This window comes from Corythoichthys intestinalis, chromosome 8, assembly GCF_030265065.1.
Source record: "Corythoichthys intestinalis isolate RoL2023-P3 chromosome 8, ASM3026506v1, whole genome shotgun sequence".
Taxonomy (NCBI): domain Eukaryota; kingdom Metazoa; phylum Chordata; class Actinopteri; order Syngnathiformes; family Syngnathidae; genus Corythoichthys; species Corythoichthys intestinalis.
In genome coordinates this window covers 10,333,117-10,346,006 of record NC_080402.1, presented here as the reverse complement: position 1 = coordinate 10,346,006, position 12,890 = coordinate 10,333,117, and the positions used below count along the sequence as shown (strand labels likewise).

The 12,890-nt window shown below is 37.6% G+C and overlaps 1 protein-coding gene across 1 annotated transcript in view; it reads right to left on the bottom strand.

The window, feature by feature from the left end:
- tet2 (tet methylcytosine dioxygenase 2) overlaps positions 1 to 8,492 on the bottom strand; it is a 38,465-nt gene extending 29,973 nt beyond the window's left edge. The window contains exon 1 of the mRNA XM_057842643.1: positions 7,968 to 8,492. The gene's annotated coding sequence lies outside the window, so the exon portion shown is untranslated. The remainder of the gene's footprint in view (positions 1 to 7,967) is intronic.
- Between the last annotated feature and the right edge of the window lie 4,398 nt (positions 8,493 to 12,890).

Genomic DNA, 12,890 nt, shown 5'->3' with positions numbered 1-12,890 from the left:
AGATGCCCAGCTCAGACTGATTTAAATGACGGTACAGTGAAACGCTCACTTGTTAATTGTGTTTTATGGAATTTTGCCGCCCTCTGCTGGCGCTTGGGTGCGACTGATTTTATAGGCTTCAGCACCCATGAGCATTGTGTAAGTAATTATTGACATCAACAATGGCGGGCTACTAGTTTATTTTTTGATTGAAAATTTTACAAATTTTAATAAAACGAAAACATTAAGAGGGGTTTTAATACAACATTTCTATAACTTGTACTAACATTTTTCTTTTAAGAACTACAAGTCTTTCTATCCATGGATCGCTTTAACAGAATGTTAATAATGTTAATGCCATCTTGTTGATTAATTGTTATCATAAACAAATACAGTCCTTATGTACCGTATGTTGAATGTATATATCCATCTTGTCTTATCTTTCCATTCCAACAATAACTTACAGAAAAATATGGCATATTTTATAGATGGTTTGAATTGTGATTAATTGCGATTAATTACGATTAATTTTTAAGCTGTAATTAACTCGATTAAAAATTTTAATCGTTTGACAGCCCTAATAAGCACATAATAAAATAAAGAATAGCCCATTTAAATAACATACATTTAAATGAGCTAAAACACCTGTAATTAAATAATAAGAATAATACCCAGATCCTTCTTACACAATTAAATTTATGAATTTCTGTGTGGCGCTTTGACTTGAGAAAATCCACCAATAAAGCTTTTGAAAACCGTTCATAAGAAAAAAAAATGATTCATTGCGGCGTTTCATTTATAAAATACATGTTAAAATATTTGTCATTGGGATTGCTTTTCTCTTTAGCACAGGAGTTCTTTTTTCTTCTTTCTTTCAGAAAGAAAGCTGACCAATACGCAGGGTCTGAAAGGCAAATTGTTGTTGGATTATCTTTAAACACCCGCTACTTTTTGAGCAGAATTCTAGCTTTGTATAGGCTCATGTCCCTGTTGTTGAAAGCAGAAAGGTGTGTAATAGACAACTAGCACATTTATATTTTGCATTTTGTTTTCTTACTGTACCGAAAATGAACCGAACTGTGACCTCAAAACCGAGTTACGTACCAAACCGTGATTTTTGTGTACCATTACACCCCTAGCCTTAACCTAAATTGAACTCTACCAACCAATTATAAACTGGAATATCCACCCTTTGTGCAAAGCATGCAGACTTAAACATGAAGTAATTTGCTCTGTTTCAAAGCGTCATCACATGCAGACTCTGAAAAACAACCCAGCATGTTTCCTTCCCAGCTGCTTGTCTCCTCGCCCCCCAACAGCTTTGTCTGTGCAAAAGTCTATATATCTGACTAACTTGATGAACTGTGCACAGTGGAAAGTTAATTTATTTCAGGCCGAATGGTAGCCATGGTTACCATCTTATGAGCGCTCCAAAGACCATCTGGTCTAAACATTACCGCAGCTCCATTTAATACAGGATAGGCTGTTTTGCTCTGATATACATGGCTGACACATGAATTTAAACATGCGGTTATCAACCTTAAATTGTGTTTGTTAAAATATTAAAATGAGCATTTATTTCAGAGTTGAAACAAAAGTGAATGGGAACAAATATAGGCACAACTTTATTTAAACCAATTTTTTTTTAGCACTGAATTCTTCATTTCATTCAGCGTTTTTGCTTACAAGTAAAGAGATGTAACACACTCATGGGCATTTTTGTGAAATATTTTCCTTTTGTTTGCATGGCTTGCTATAAACAGGAAATGGAGTTGAACAATAAATTGAGGGCAATGGAAATATTTTATCAAGGGAAAATATCATTATGACACCCACAGCTTAACTAACTTGTTTCTTAGTAGGGCTGTTGCTCATCCCATTAGAGTTTTTTTTTTTTGTAAAACTATTTCATTCTCTGAAACAGATGCTTCCATTTGAAGTTGAGTGGCCTCAACAAATGAGTCTAACAAAAGAAGTCTTTTGTTGGCCCTGTATTCACTAAAATTATCTTCTGTATTAACCACCTCAGAAAAAAATGCAGACAGGTCATTGGTTCTGGCATCATCGCTTTCCAGACTTAAGCAAAGCTGAAATCAAACCCTCCGATTATCACGGTTGAGGACGTAAACCATTATAGTTTTTCCTAGTAATCCAATTCAAAAGACAACACTGGATTGGTTCCACTTCGAAAACCCTACGTCGGACACCGGACACCTTGACAGAAGTAGTCCGTGATGTCATTCAAAGGCTTTGGTCGGGTTTTGCTTCTGAAAGCATTTAGGTCCGGGTCTCAGTCTTTCATGTTTGACAACAGGGGGCCATAGGGGTGTTAACCTTTAAATGACAGTTTCGAGCAGTTCAGGGCAACCTACACATGGTGCTGTTTAGATCATTATGCTGAAAGATCTTTACAGGGTATGTGCGACACAGTCATGATGAGCTATTTTGGGATATCAGTTATTGCCAAATTATGTTGAGAAAACTGGATCGCTCCCCAATCATTTTTAAATGTTGTTTTTTCCAAGGGTGCTTCTTTCAATGCGCTACGTCTACACATTTAATTTGTTACTCCGCTCCTAAGCATTTTATTTTCGGTCTTCCTTGCACATATAGTGGAACTGTACTTTCAACCCAAATTCCCAGATAGTAGAACTCGTAAAAGCATTCAGGAAAATTACGTTAGCGACGCGCCGAAACTCGGAATACAGGCGACGGTGTTTAATTTGGGATGCTTACGTAACCCGTGCTCGCCACGTTAGTGAACGCTACGATAGTGTTTGTAAACAGAGTGGCCATGTGCGTGCGCTCGTGTGGAGGAAGTTTTTCCGTCACTGCCCTCACTGTCTCAACCTTCAGGGTAAATCCAGACATCGATACTTACTTCCAGCGTCGGTATCACTCACTCTGGACTCGACACTCAAACACACCCTTGTAGCGGGCTTCACAATCCTGATCGGGGTTTAGTCCACGTAATCCTGTGCCCTTACAATGATAAAAACTTGAGTGGCTTTGCCTTATTAATCGTGATTCAGTTTGTTCTTACTTTTTATTGTTACTTAGTCACCAAGCCACTGTGTGCAGTATGGTTTGTACTATACTGAAATATTCTTGTTGGCATGGTCACCTATACTGAAATATTCATTGGATCCCTTTCTGTTATGGTATTTTTCTGCTTCCCATGATAGCAAAACCTCTTTCCAGTAGCACAAAGGGAAAATCAATACTGAAGGAATCAATACAACTCTGTCTAAATCGCCATTTTGTCTCAGGAAAGCAGTGAATGTAGAACCAGCAAGCAAATAGTGCAGTCTGAAACACTCTCCTGCTACTGGGCTAGTTCTCCTGTGTTATTTGTGCAACTACCTCTGGGTTGGAAATATGATGCGTGGGCTGGACAGAGCAGGGTCAGAGGTGAGGACTCGGGTATTGTAACTGGCCAGCATTGTTGTTGTGCGCTATGGTAACTGGACATTCTTCCGAAAGGTGATATTGTCTTTTGCCCTGGGAGTGACATAAAAACGACCTACAGCCTTGGCGAAGGCGCAGTCTAACTGCATGGCTTTATCTTTAGGTGTGGATAGACGAAAGTAGCTATGCGAATGTGATTGATCTACTTGGCCCTTCCCCCACTCAGCCCCAAGGGGCCTATGAAAGCTCCCAGTGCGACTACAGATGCTGATGTAAGAGCAGCAATGCAGATATTCATGAACATGGGATTATCGTAATACCTGAGTGTGTCATAACACAGAAGATATACAACTGCTTAACTCATTCATTGCAATTGACAGCAATAGACGTCCAATCTGTTTTGACCTTCCCAGTTATTTGTATGATCATTCGCTTCCAGACATTATTAAAACAAGCACTTCATGAGAAGGGTGCAGCCCACATGTATTGTAACTAGGGTTGTTCCGATCATGTTTTTTTGCTCCCGATCCGATCGTTTTAGTTTGAGTATCTGCCGATCCCGATATTTCCCGATCCGATTGCTTTTTTTTTGCTCCCGATTCAATTCCAGTCATTCCCGATAATTTTTCCCGATCATATACATTTTGGCAATGCATTAAGAAAAAAATGAATAAAACTCAGACGAATATATACATTCAACATACAGTACGTAAGTACTGTATTTGTTTATTATGACAATAAATCCTCAAGATGGCATTTACATTATTAACATTCTTTCTGTGAGAGGGATCCACGGATAGAAAGACTTGTGACTTTGTATATTGTGACTAAATATTGCCATCTAGTGTATTTGTTGAGCTTTCAGTAAATGATACTGCAGCCATTCAACCCAAATGCATGATAGGAAGTGGAACCATGACTGTGCGTAGTGCTACAAATTGATATATCTTCTCTGCATTGGGAAATAACATAAGGTGTTAAGAAAAATATCAATTGCTACCTTGCTTCCCCACATTGCTTCCCATGATATTTCTAATCGTAGAAAGGGGGATTGTAAGGCTTTAGCCTATTAAAAAAAGGCTCCAAAGGCTGCCAAAATTCACTTTACTCATTTTATGCTGCCTTTTATCTCTCTAAATGGGTAAAACTGCGCCATTACAGATTGAGCACGACAATGTGTGAGTGGGTCGTGCAATGCATGCATTAATTGCGTTAAATATTTAACGTGATACATTTAAAAAAAAAAGTAATTACCGCCGTTATCGGGATAAATTTGATAACCCTACCTTAAGACTAAACTAAAGACTCTGGATGAGTGTAACATATTATGTCTGTAACGTTAAATACAATTAGAAAGCAATTTAGTTAAAAAATATATATACTGGACTGTCTCAGGAAATTAGAATACACAATATTCTAATTTTTTGAGACAGTCCTGTGTATATATACAGGACTGTCTCAGGAAATTAGAATACACAATATTGACTGTCTCAGGAAATTAGAATATTGTGTATTCTAATTTCCTGAGACAGTCCTGTATATATACACAGGACTGTCTCAAAAAATTAGAATATTGTGTATTCTAATTTCCTGAGACAGTCCAGTATATTAAAAAAAGGCATGGCCGATATTTTTTTTGCCGATTCCGATACTTTGAAAATGACGTGATTGGACCCCGGGACATCTCTAATTGTAACTTTTGGCACATTTGATCATTTAATCTTTTCTTAAATCCTTTATTAACTGTGAGAATTCCGCATAAGATTGTCGGAAGCCAATCTGGATTCTCACCTCGTCTCCAGTGCCAAATTGCTAAATGACCAGGTCAAGCGTCCAGTCAAACTCAACCTTCTAGCAAGTCTCCATTAGCCTTTACCTGAGGCACATTGTGGTAACATTACCACTGTAGTAAGTGGAATACACAATTGTAATACACAAACCTGAGAGAGATCTGTTAGATTCTAATGGGCTATTCAGATGGTAATCATTAGGTAGCACTTAGTGAATGCAGAAAAAAATAACAACTAATTAGCTGTTTGCTGTCAAGGCCTAACACATCCGAATTGACATGTTATTGTTACTTTTCAGCGCTAATTGCGCTTGTTATACAAACCATTGTCACACCGGTATCACTTTGAATAATGCTATCGAGTTATATTAGGACTCAGGTAATATTTCCGTTTTTGTTCTAGTTGTCTTCTTCAGCCCTCCTGACCTATTAACCTATAATACAGAAAAGTAAAAATATTGTTTCTAAACATTTTCCCTCAAAACTACCATTTTTGATTGGATGCTGGTGGTGCTAGCTCACAAACAGAAACAAAATTAAATTAAGCAGCAGATCCGTTTTGCCATTAAGACAATTGTGTAGTCAGGTTTGAATAGGAAGAAACAATCTATCTGACCTTTTTGAGTTCCACTACACTTTAGACTAGTGCTGCAACGATTAATCGATTAACTCGAGTATTCGATTAGAAAAAAAAAAAATTGAATTAAATTGTGTTGCTTCGAGTATTTGTTTAATTAAAGTGGTGTTGTATTGGTTTATTTTGAAAGTGTTTGCATGTAGCTTTATTGATTTGGGTGGCAACAATGGATATGATATCTCTTTTCTCATGGCTGAAACCAGCTGCTCCCTGTTAAGATCAACATTAGCCAAGTTTTTATTTGAGCCAATGTTTTTTTAATACATTCATGATTTAGTTCATAGGTATATTTGACTGTTTTTTGTGGGAATATGTGTCCGAACCATTTAAGAGCATTGTAAAAAACAAAACAAAAACTAGCATTTTATAACATTTAAACTAGCAGACTTTTTCTGTGTAAGTTAGCCAATTGTTCTTTTGTTGTACCTAGATTAAAAAAAAAAAAAAAAAAAATTAATTCTTGATATAACTCATTTCTCATGGCTGAAACCAGCTGCTCCCTGTTAAGACCAACATTTGCCAAGTTTTTGTTTGAGCCAATGTTTTTTAATACATTCATGATTTAGTTCATAGGTATATTTGACTGTTTTTTGTGGGAATATGTGTCTGAACCATTTGTTAAGAGCATTGTAAAAAAAAAACAAAAAAAAAAAACCTAGCATTTTATAACATTTAAACTAGCAGACTTTTTCTGTGTAAGTTAGCCAATTGTTCTTTTGTTGTACGTAGATTTTTTTTAAAAATTCTTGATATAACTCATTTCTCATGGCTGAAACCAGCTGCTCCCTGTTAAGACCAACATTTGCCAAGTTTTTGTTTGAGCCAATGTTTTTTAATACATTCATGATTTTGTTCATAGGTATATTTGACTGTTTTTTGTGGGAATATGTGTCTGAACCATTTGTTAAGAGCATTGTAAAAAAAAAAAAAAAAAAAACTAGCATTTTATAACATTTAAACTAGCAGACTTTTTCTGTGTAAGTTAGCCAATTGTTCTTTTGTTGTACGTAGATTTTATTTTTAATTCTTGATATAACTCATTTCTCATGGCTGAAACCAGCTGCTCCCTGTTAAGACCAACATTTGCCAAGTTTTTGTTTGAGCCAATGTTTTTTAATACATTCATGATTTGGTTCATAGGTATATTTGACTGTTTTTTGTGGGAACATGTGTCTGAACCATTTGTTAAGAGCATTGTAAAAAACAAAAAAAAAATAGTTATAACATTTAAACTAGCAGACTTTTTCTGTGTAAGTTAGCCAATTGTTCTTTTGTTGTACATATATATATATATATATATATATATATATATATTTTTTTTTTTTTTTTTAATTTAATCTTTTTTAATACCGTTTTAGGCTCAGCTCGGGTATTTTAATTTATCACGTTCTTTTTCCGATTGCTCGATTATTCGGACTAACTAGTCCATCGATTAATCGACTAGTAAAATATTTGATAGCTGCAGTCCTACTTTGGACACAACAATTCTTGATCTTGCTAATTATATGCCTTTGTGTCTGCTTGTCATTCACCAGTAAAAGCAAAGAAAGCTTATTACAGAGATATACATGGCAATCGACTGCTAGAAATGCCCGGCCTAGCCATTTATTCCTTTAGGCAGTCTGCAAATAAATCATACAGATGTGCAATAGAAGCCTGCAGAGTGTTATTGCAATAAATTTAACACCAGATGCCAGCAGTGGTCAGTTGGAAATTCTTTTAAAATTCTCCTCTCGTAGCCCACATGTAAACCTGTAAAGGTACACTCGCTCTGAAGTGCACATTTAAAAATTAAATGGAATGGTGAGAAGGAGTGGCAACAGAGATCACTTCATTCTTGTGGAAAACTAAGAGCAAGCAGCCGGAGGATAAAAAATGTTCCAATATGTATTCACAACCATAAAACGCATCCATCAAAAGAAAATGGGAAAAAAAAAGTGTCTTCTGAATTCAGCTGGCAGAACAAGAAAGAAATATGTCAGCCATGTTGGAGTAGCTTTATCTAAAATCCCCTCCTTATTATACTAGCTCTTGGTTTTGCGGCGGGGGACGTTAGCTGTACCTAGCATGGCTCTCAAGAGCACCTAAAATACACCCAGTGTCGAGAAAGAAAAAAACATAAGCAGATCATTAACCCTCTCGGCAAATCCTCACCTCCTTTTGCGTCCCTCCACTTTGTAGAAATTCCAACAAACCGTCCGGATCTCCCCTGTTACAAATCCTAAAGGGCAGCCATCTTGCCTCCTTCTGTTCTTCTATGAAACAGACTATCCTCCACATCAATATTCATGCAAACCCGGCTGACGTCTGCTCTCATCATCAGGAGAAGCCGGGGTGTCGCTGTTTGCCGGCTGGAGAATCCAAATCGAAGGTGACTCTGCTTTAAGGCAGTCAAGACGCATGGAGTTGACAGAAAAATGCAGGTCAGGGGAAGATCCTCGCTTTCCCGGCAAACTCAAATAGTCCACAAAATCACTTTCCTGCTAAGTCTTTCCCACACAAAGGGACAGGTTTTCTTTCCCCCCTTGTGCGCCCTCCTCTCTTTTTCTTCTTCCCTCAGCCGCACACAATAGTGAACACTATGATGGCTGCCCTCAAGCAATGGAGTGGATTCAGGACAGGACTCCACCCCCAACATTTTGTTAAATATTGCACTGGTCTCAACTGTCTAACCGTGGTAGGGTAAAATGTCTCCACCCCTCTTCTCTCTCAGGGAGGAAGCCAAGTGGCTTATTTTTTTCCCTCCTTTTTTTTTCTCGATGTAGTGACTTCCTTCCATTTTCAGTCTCTCAGCGGCTGGTTACGCAAGTTTCCCTTTAACAGCGCAACCAATGTTTTGAGAGCGTTGCCGTAATAATCAGAGTGTGGGCCAGTTTGGAGAGACACCAGTTTAGAAGTAGACTCTTTTCCACCGGCTGTGTCTTATTTTTGGTACGCTTCGGCTGTCTGGCAAGTTCATTTTTAGAGCGAGGCGTTAGATACCTCTCTGGTCTACATGCAAGCTGCATTTTTTGTGCTCAGTGCATGCCAAGACCCTCCTACTGTTGACACTGGCCACGTGGACTTGTAAGAGATAGACGACAGAGAGGGAAAGCCCTGCTGGATGTTTCTGGAGACGGCGCAAAACCCTTAAAATTAAGATGGAGTTACAAAAATGCACAAATCTTTTGCTGGAACACAAATTTTGAAGAGCCTGTACACTGCATGACGACTCCAAAATCAGCTGTACATTGCATAGTTGACAAAAACTGGGTTTAGTATACTAGTTTTATCGTGATTAGTTTTTAATCCTCCCCTGTTAACAGGTGGGTTTTGAAAATAATCTGCCTTTAGATGCAGCTCTAGCTTAAATGCAGACCCCTCCTCTTTTCCACCAGCCACTGCCTTGGTTGCAGTGACATTTGTTGACTCAATAGTTTCAGGCTGAGAGCAGAAAGGAGATTTGTTTTTACACAGAATGGGGGAGGGGAAGTGGCCAGAAGAGGAAGGAGGAGTAGGTCGAATTTTAACACATTCTGCCTGGACAAAATAGAACTCTGTTTTGAAAATGTCAACCATTTAACATTTAGTAGTTGTGTCAATGTAGTGTTACTCATTCTGTAACTAAAGGTCTTAAGTGTGGTGCAATCATGGTTGTCAACTGTTGCAGGTTAGGGTTAGAAGAGTAAAGCAATTGCAGATACACTTCTGGGTTAGACTTAATCACAAGTGTACTTCAAACCAAACATACTTAAAATTAATGGACTAATAAAGATAAAAAATAATGCAGGCTGGAGGTGTAAAGTAGATCAGCAGGAATAGAATGTGGGTCTGGAAAGGCGGGTTTCCTTTTGATGCGTTAAGGTATGAGATATTAGAACATCTTACCGCTGTTACATACACAGGATTGAGTCTCTGTGGTGGAAAACATATGCAGAGAATATTTCAGGTGTGAATGTGGAAGACAGACAGTCGCAGGTTTTCCCTTGAACACTCCATTGTAAAATCAAGTGACGTCACCTGCAGAAAGCACAGCTGATGGCTAAAAACAGAAGACCGCAATATTCAAATTGCCAAAAGAGCTCTGAATTACTTCCCCAGTGAATGAAAGAGATCCCTGTTTTTCCTTCTCTCATTAACCCTCACCAAGTTTTTCCACCAGAAAGGCAGTCAATTTGGCAACACTGATGAGTTGTTCCAAAAATTTGTTGTTTTTGTCAACGATGACAATAACGAAAATATTTCGCCGATGAATAATTTTGTCATGACGATGTCGAGACAATAACAAGCTAAGAATGTGTTTGGAGGATTAAAATGTAACGAGAGGATTGCCAGTTTTCATCTTAAGAGAACGAGACAAAAATGCGCCATAGTTTCTGTCATATGTTCACAATGTGTGACGTTTTTATGTGTCGTTAGCTTGCATCGTAGCTTTGTCTTAGCATTGTCCTTGTAGATGCTAAAGTATGTGCTTGTCAATGTTCATTTGAAGTTGTTGGACACCTTTATTTATTTTTGGACTAAAACGTTTGGAATTTTACAGACGAAAACGTTTTGTGTACGTCAACTAACAATAGAAGAAATTAGTCTGAGTTTTCGTCAACGAAAAACGTTTGGCGGAAAACCCTCAGGTGACTTGAAGTTCCGCTATGAGACCCCCAATTTGGCCAAATTTCAAAATTGTCCTATATGCATGTGTGATACATCATTGGAAAGCTTAAAATCTCAATTTTCTGGGGTAAGAAATTTTGCACAGGAGGGCATTTAAAAAAAAAAAAAAAAAAAAAAAAAAAGTTAAACAGCAAAACCCTGGAGGTGAAAGCACACGAGATCAGAATTAAAGACGGCATTATTTTAACGAGATATTATCGCGTACTTACATGCTACATGGAGTTTTTGGATCGAAAACAGGTCTCACCGAGTGTCAAGACACAGCTGTGAATGGCCACAGCTGGATTTTTGGCGGATTTATGGGTGAAACATGGTAATATAACAAGGGTCGCGATGCAGAAATCGCAGTCATCAAGGAGTGGTCGAGATTTTCATATATTTACCCTTTGAAACATTTTTTTTTTTTTTCCTTTGTTTGGATCGATTATTTATCATCTGAAATATTGGGGAAAATGCGACTGTAACGAAAAAAATACAATTAAGCGATGGTTATGAGGTAGATGTCCGTGAGTTTTTTACAGACGGCAAATTTTTCAGTGTGACGTAATTTGTTTGAGTTTAAAATATGTGAGTTAATGATTTATTAAAGTCGTTTTTTTTTTTTTTTAAACGAAATATTAGACATCAATTAATTGTGAGCTAAAAGTGACAGACATTTCGAATAATAAATACGATTACTTACCTTTTTTTATGGCTAGATTGAAACAAAAGCGGTTGCGCGACGTCTGTAAACAGGGGTTTCCAGGGTAAAACAGACAAATTAAAAATAGTTCGGGGACTTAATGCAACATTAATCTGCTATGGCAGCATATAGACATATTGTTCTATCAGTTCTAACTAGGGTTGTTCCGATCATGTTTTTCTGCTCCCGATCCGATCATTTTTGTTTGAGTATCTGCCGATCCCGATATTTTCCCGATCCGATTCCTTTTTTTTGCTCCCGATTCAATTCCAATCATCCCTGATATTTTTTCCCGATCATACACATTTTGGCAATGCATTAAGAAAAAAAATGAATAAAACTCGGACGAATATATACATTCAACATACAGTACATAAGTACTGTATTTATTTATTATGACAATAAATCCTCAAGATGGCATTTACATTATTAACATTCTTTCTGTGAGCGGGATCCACGGATAAATGTGACTTTGTATATTGTGACTAAATATTGCCATCTAGTGTATTTGTTGAGCTTTCAGTAAATTATTCTGTAGCCATTTAACTGTTCTGCCCAAATGCATGATGGGAAGTGCAACCATGACTGTGCGTAGTGGTACCAATTGATATATCTTCTCTGCGTTGGGAAATAACATAGGGTGTTAAGAAAAAGATCAACTACGACCTTTCTTCCCCACATTGCATCCCACGATATTTCCAATCGTTGGGAGAGGGATTGTAAAGCTTTAGCCAATTAAAAAAATTCTCCAAAGGCTGCCAAAATTCACTCGACTCATTTTACGCTGCTTTTTAGCTCTATATAGAGGTATAACAGCGCCATTAAAGATTGAACGCCACAATGCGTGAATGGGTCGTGTAGCGCATGCGTTAATTGCGTTAAATATTTTAACGTGATAAATTTTTTAAAAATTAATTACCGCCGTTAATACGATAAATTTGGTAACCCTACTTTAAGCCTAAACTAAAGACTCTGGATGAGTGTAACACATTATGTCTGTAACGTGAAATACAATTAGAAAACAATTCAATTAAAAAATATAAATATATTAAAAAAAAGGCATGTCGGATATTTCTTTGCAGATTCCGATTCTTTGAAAATGACGTGATCGGACCCGTTCGATCGGCATCGACATCTCTACTACTAACAGTTCTTTTGGCTTAAAATACAGCAGTTTATTTTAAAGAGGGGTGCAAGAGCAGAAACTGCGTTTTCAGCCTTGTCTGTTTTCCACCGGATACATTTTCAAATGACTGAGACTAATAAGTACTTTCATCCAAAAGACTAAAACTAAAACGAAAATTAAAAGGGCTGCCAAAAACAACACTGCTGCCGGCCTTTCATTGGTTGTTTAGACCACGTCATTTCGTGCCATTAGTTTAGTTCATGAGAAAGCTCACCACTAAATGATCAATTCAAAGCTCTGTTTCGATAGCCTGAAGTACAAAGCGCAGTGGGCTTCATATAACTCAGTATTATGACTCCCGCCTATAGTCAAGTATACGCCACCTATCAATTATATCCGTAATTACCTTCAAGTCTTACATGTGAAGCTACAAATTCTTGTAACGACTCCTTCCCAGAGGAGTTCCCCCTGCCCACCCCAAGAGCTACTGTAACTCGTAAATCTGAGATTATCTTGTCGTTCCTCGCACCCTGTCACATTTCAAAGGAATGGAGGCGTGTGCCATCACCTCATCTGTAAACACAGAGCACTGGCCTCATGCTGACCCTGGGTCATCAAA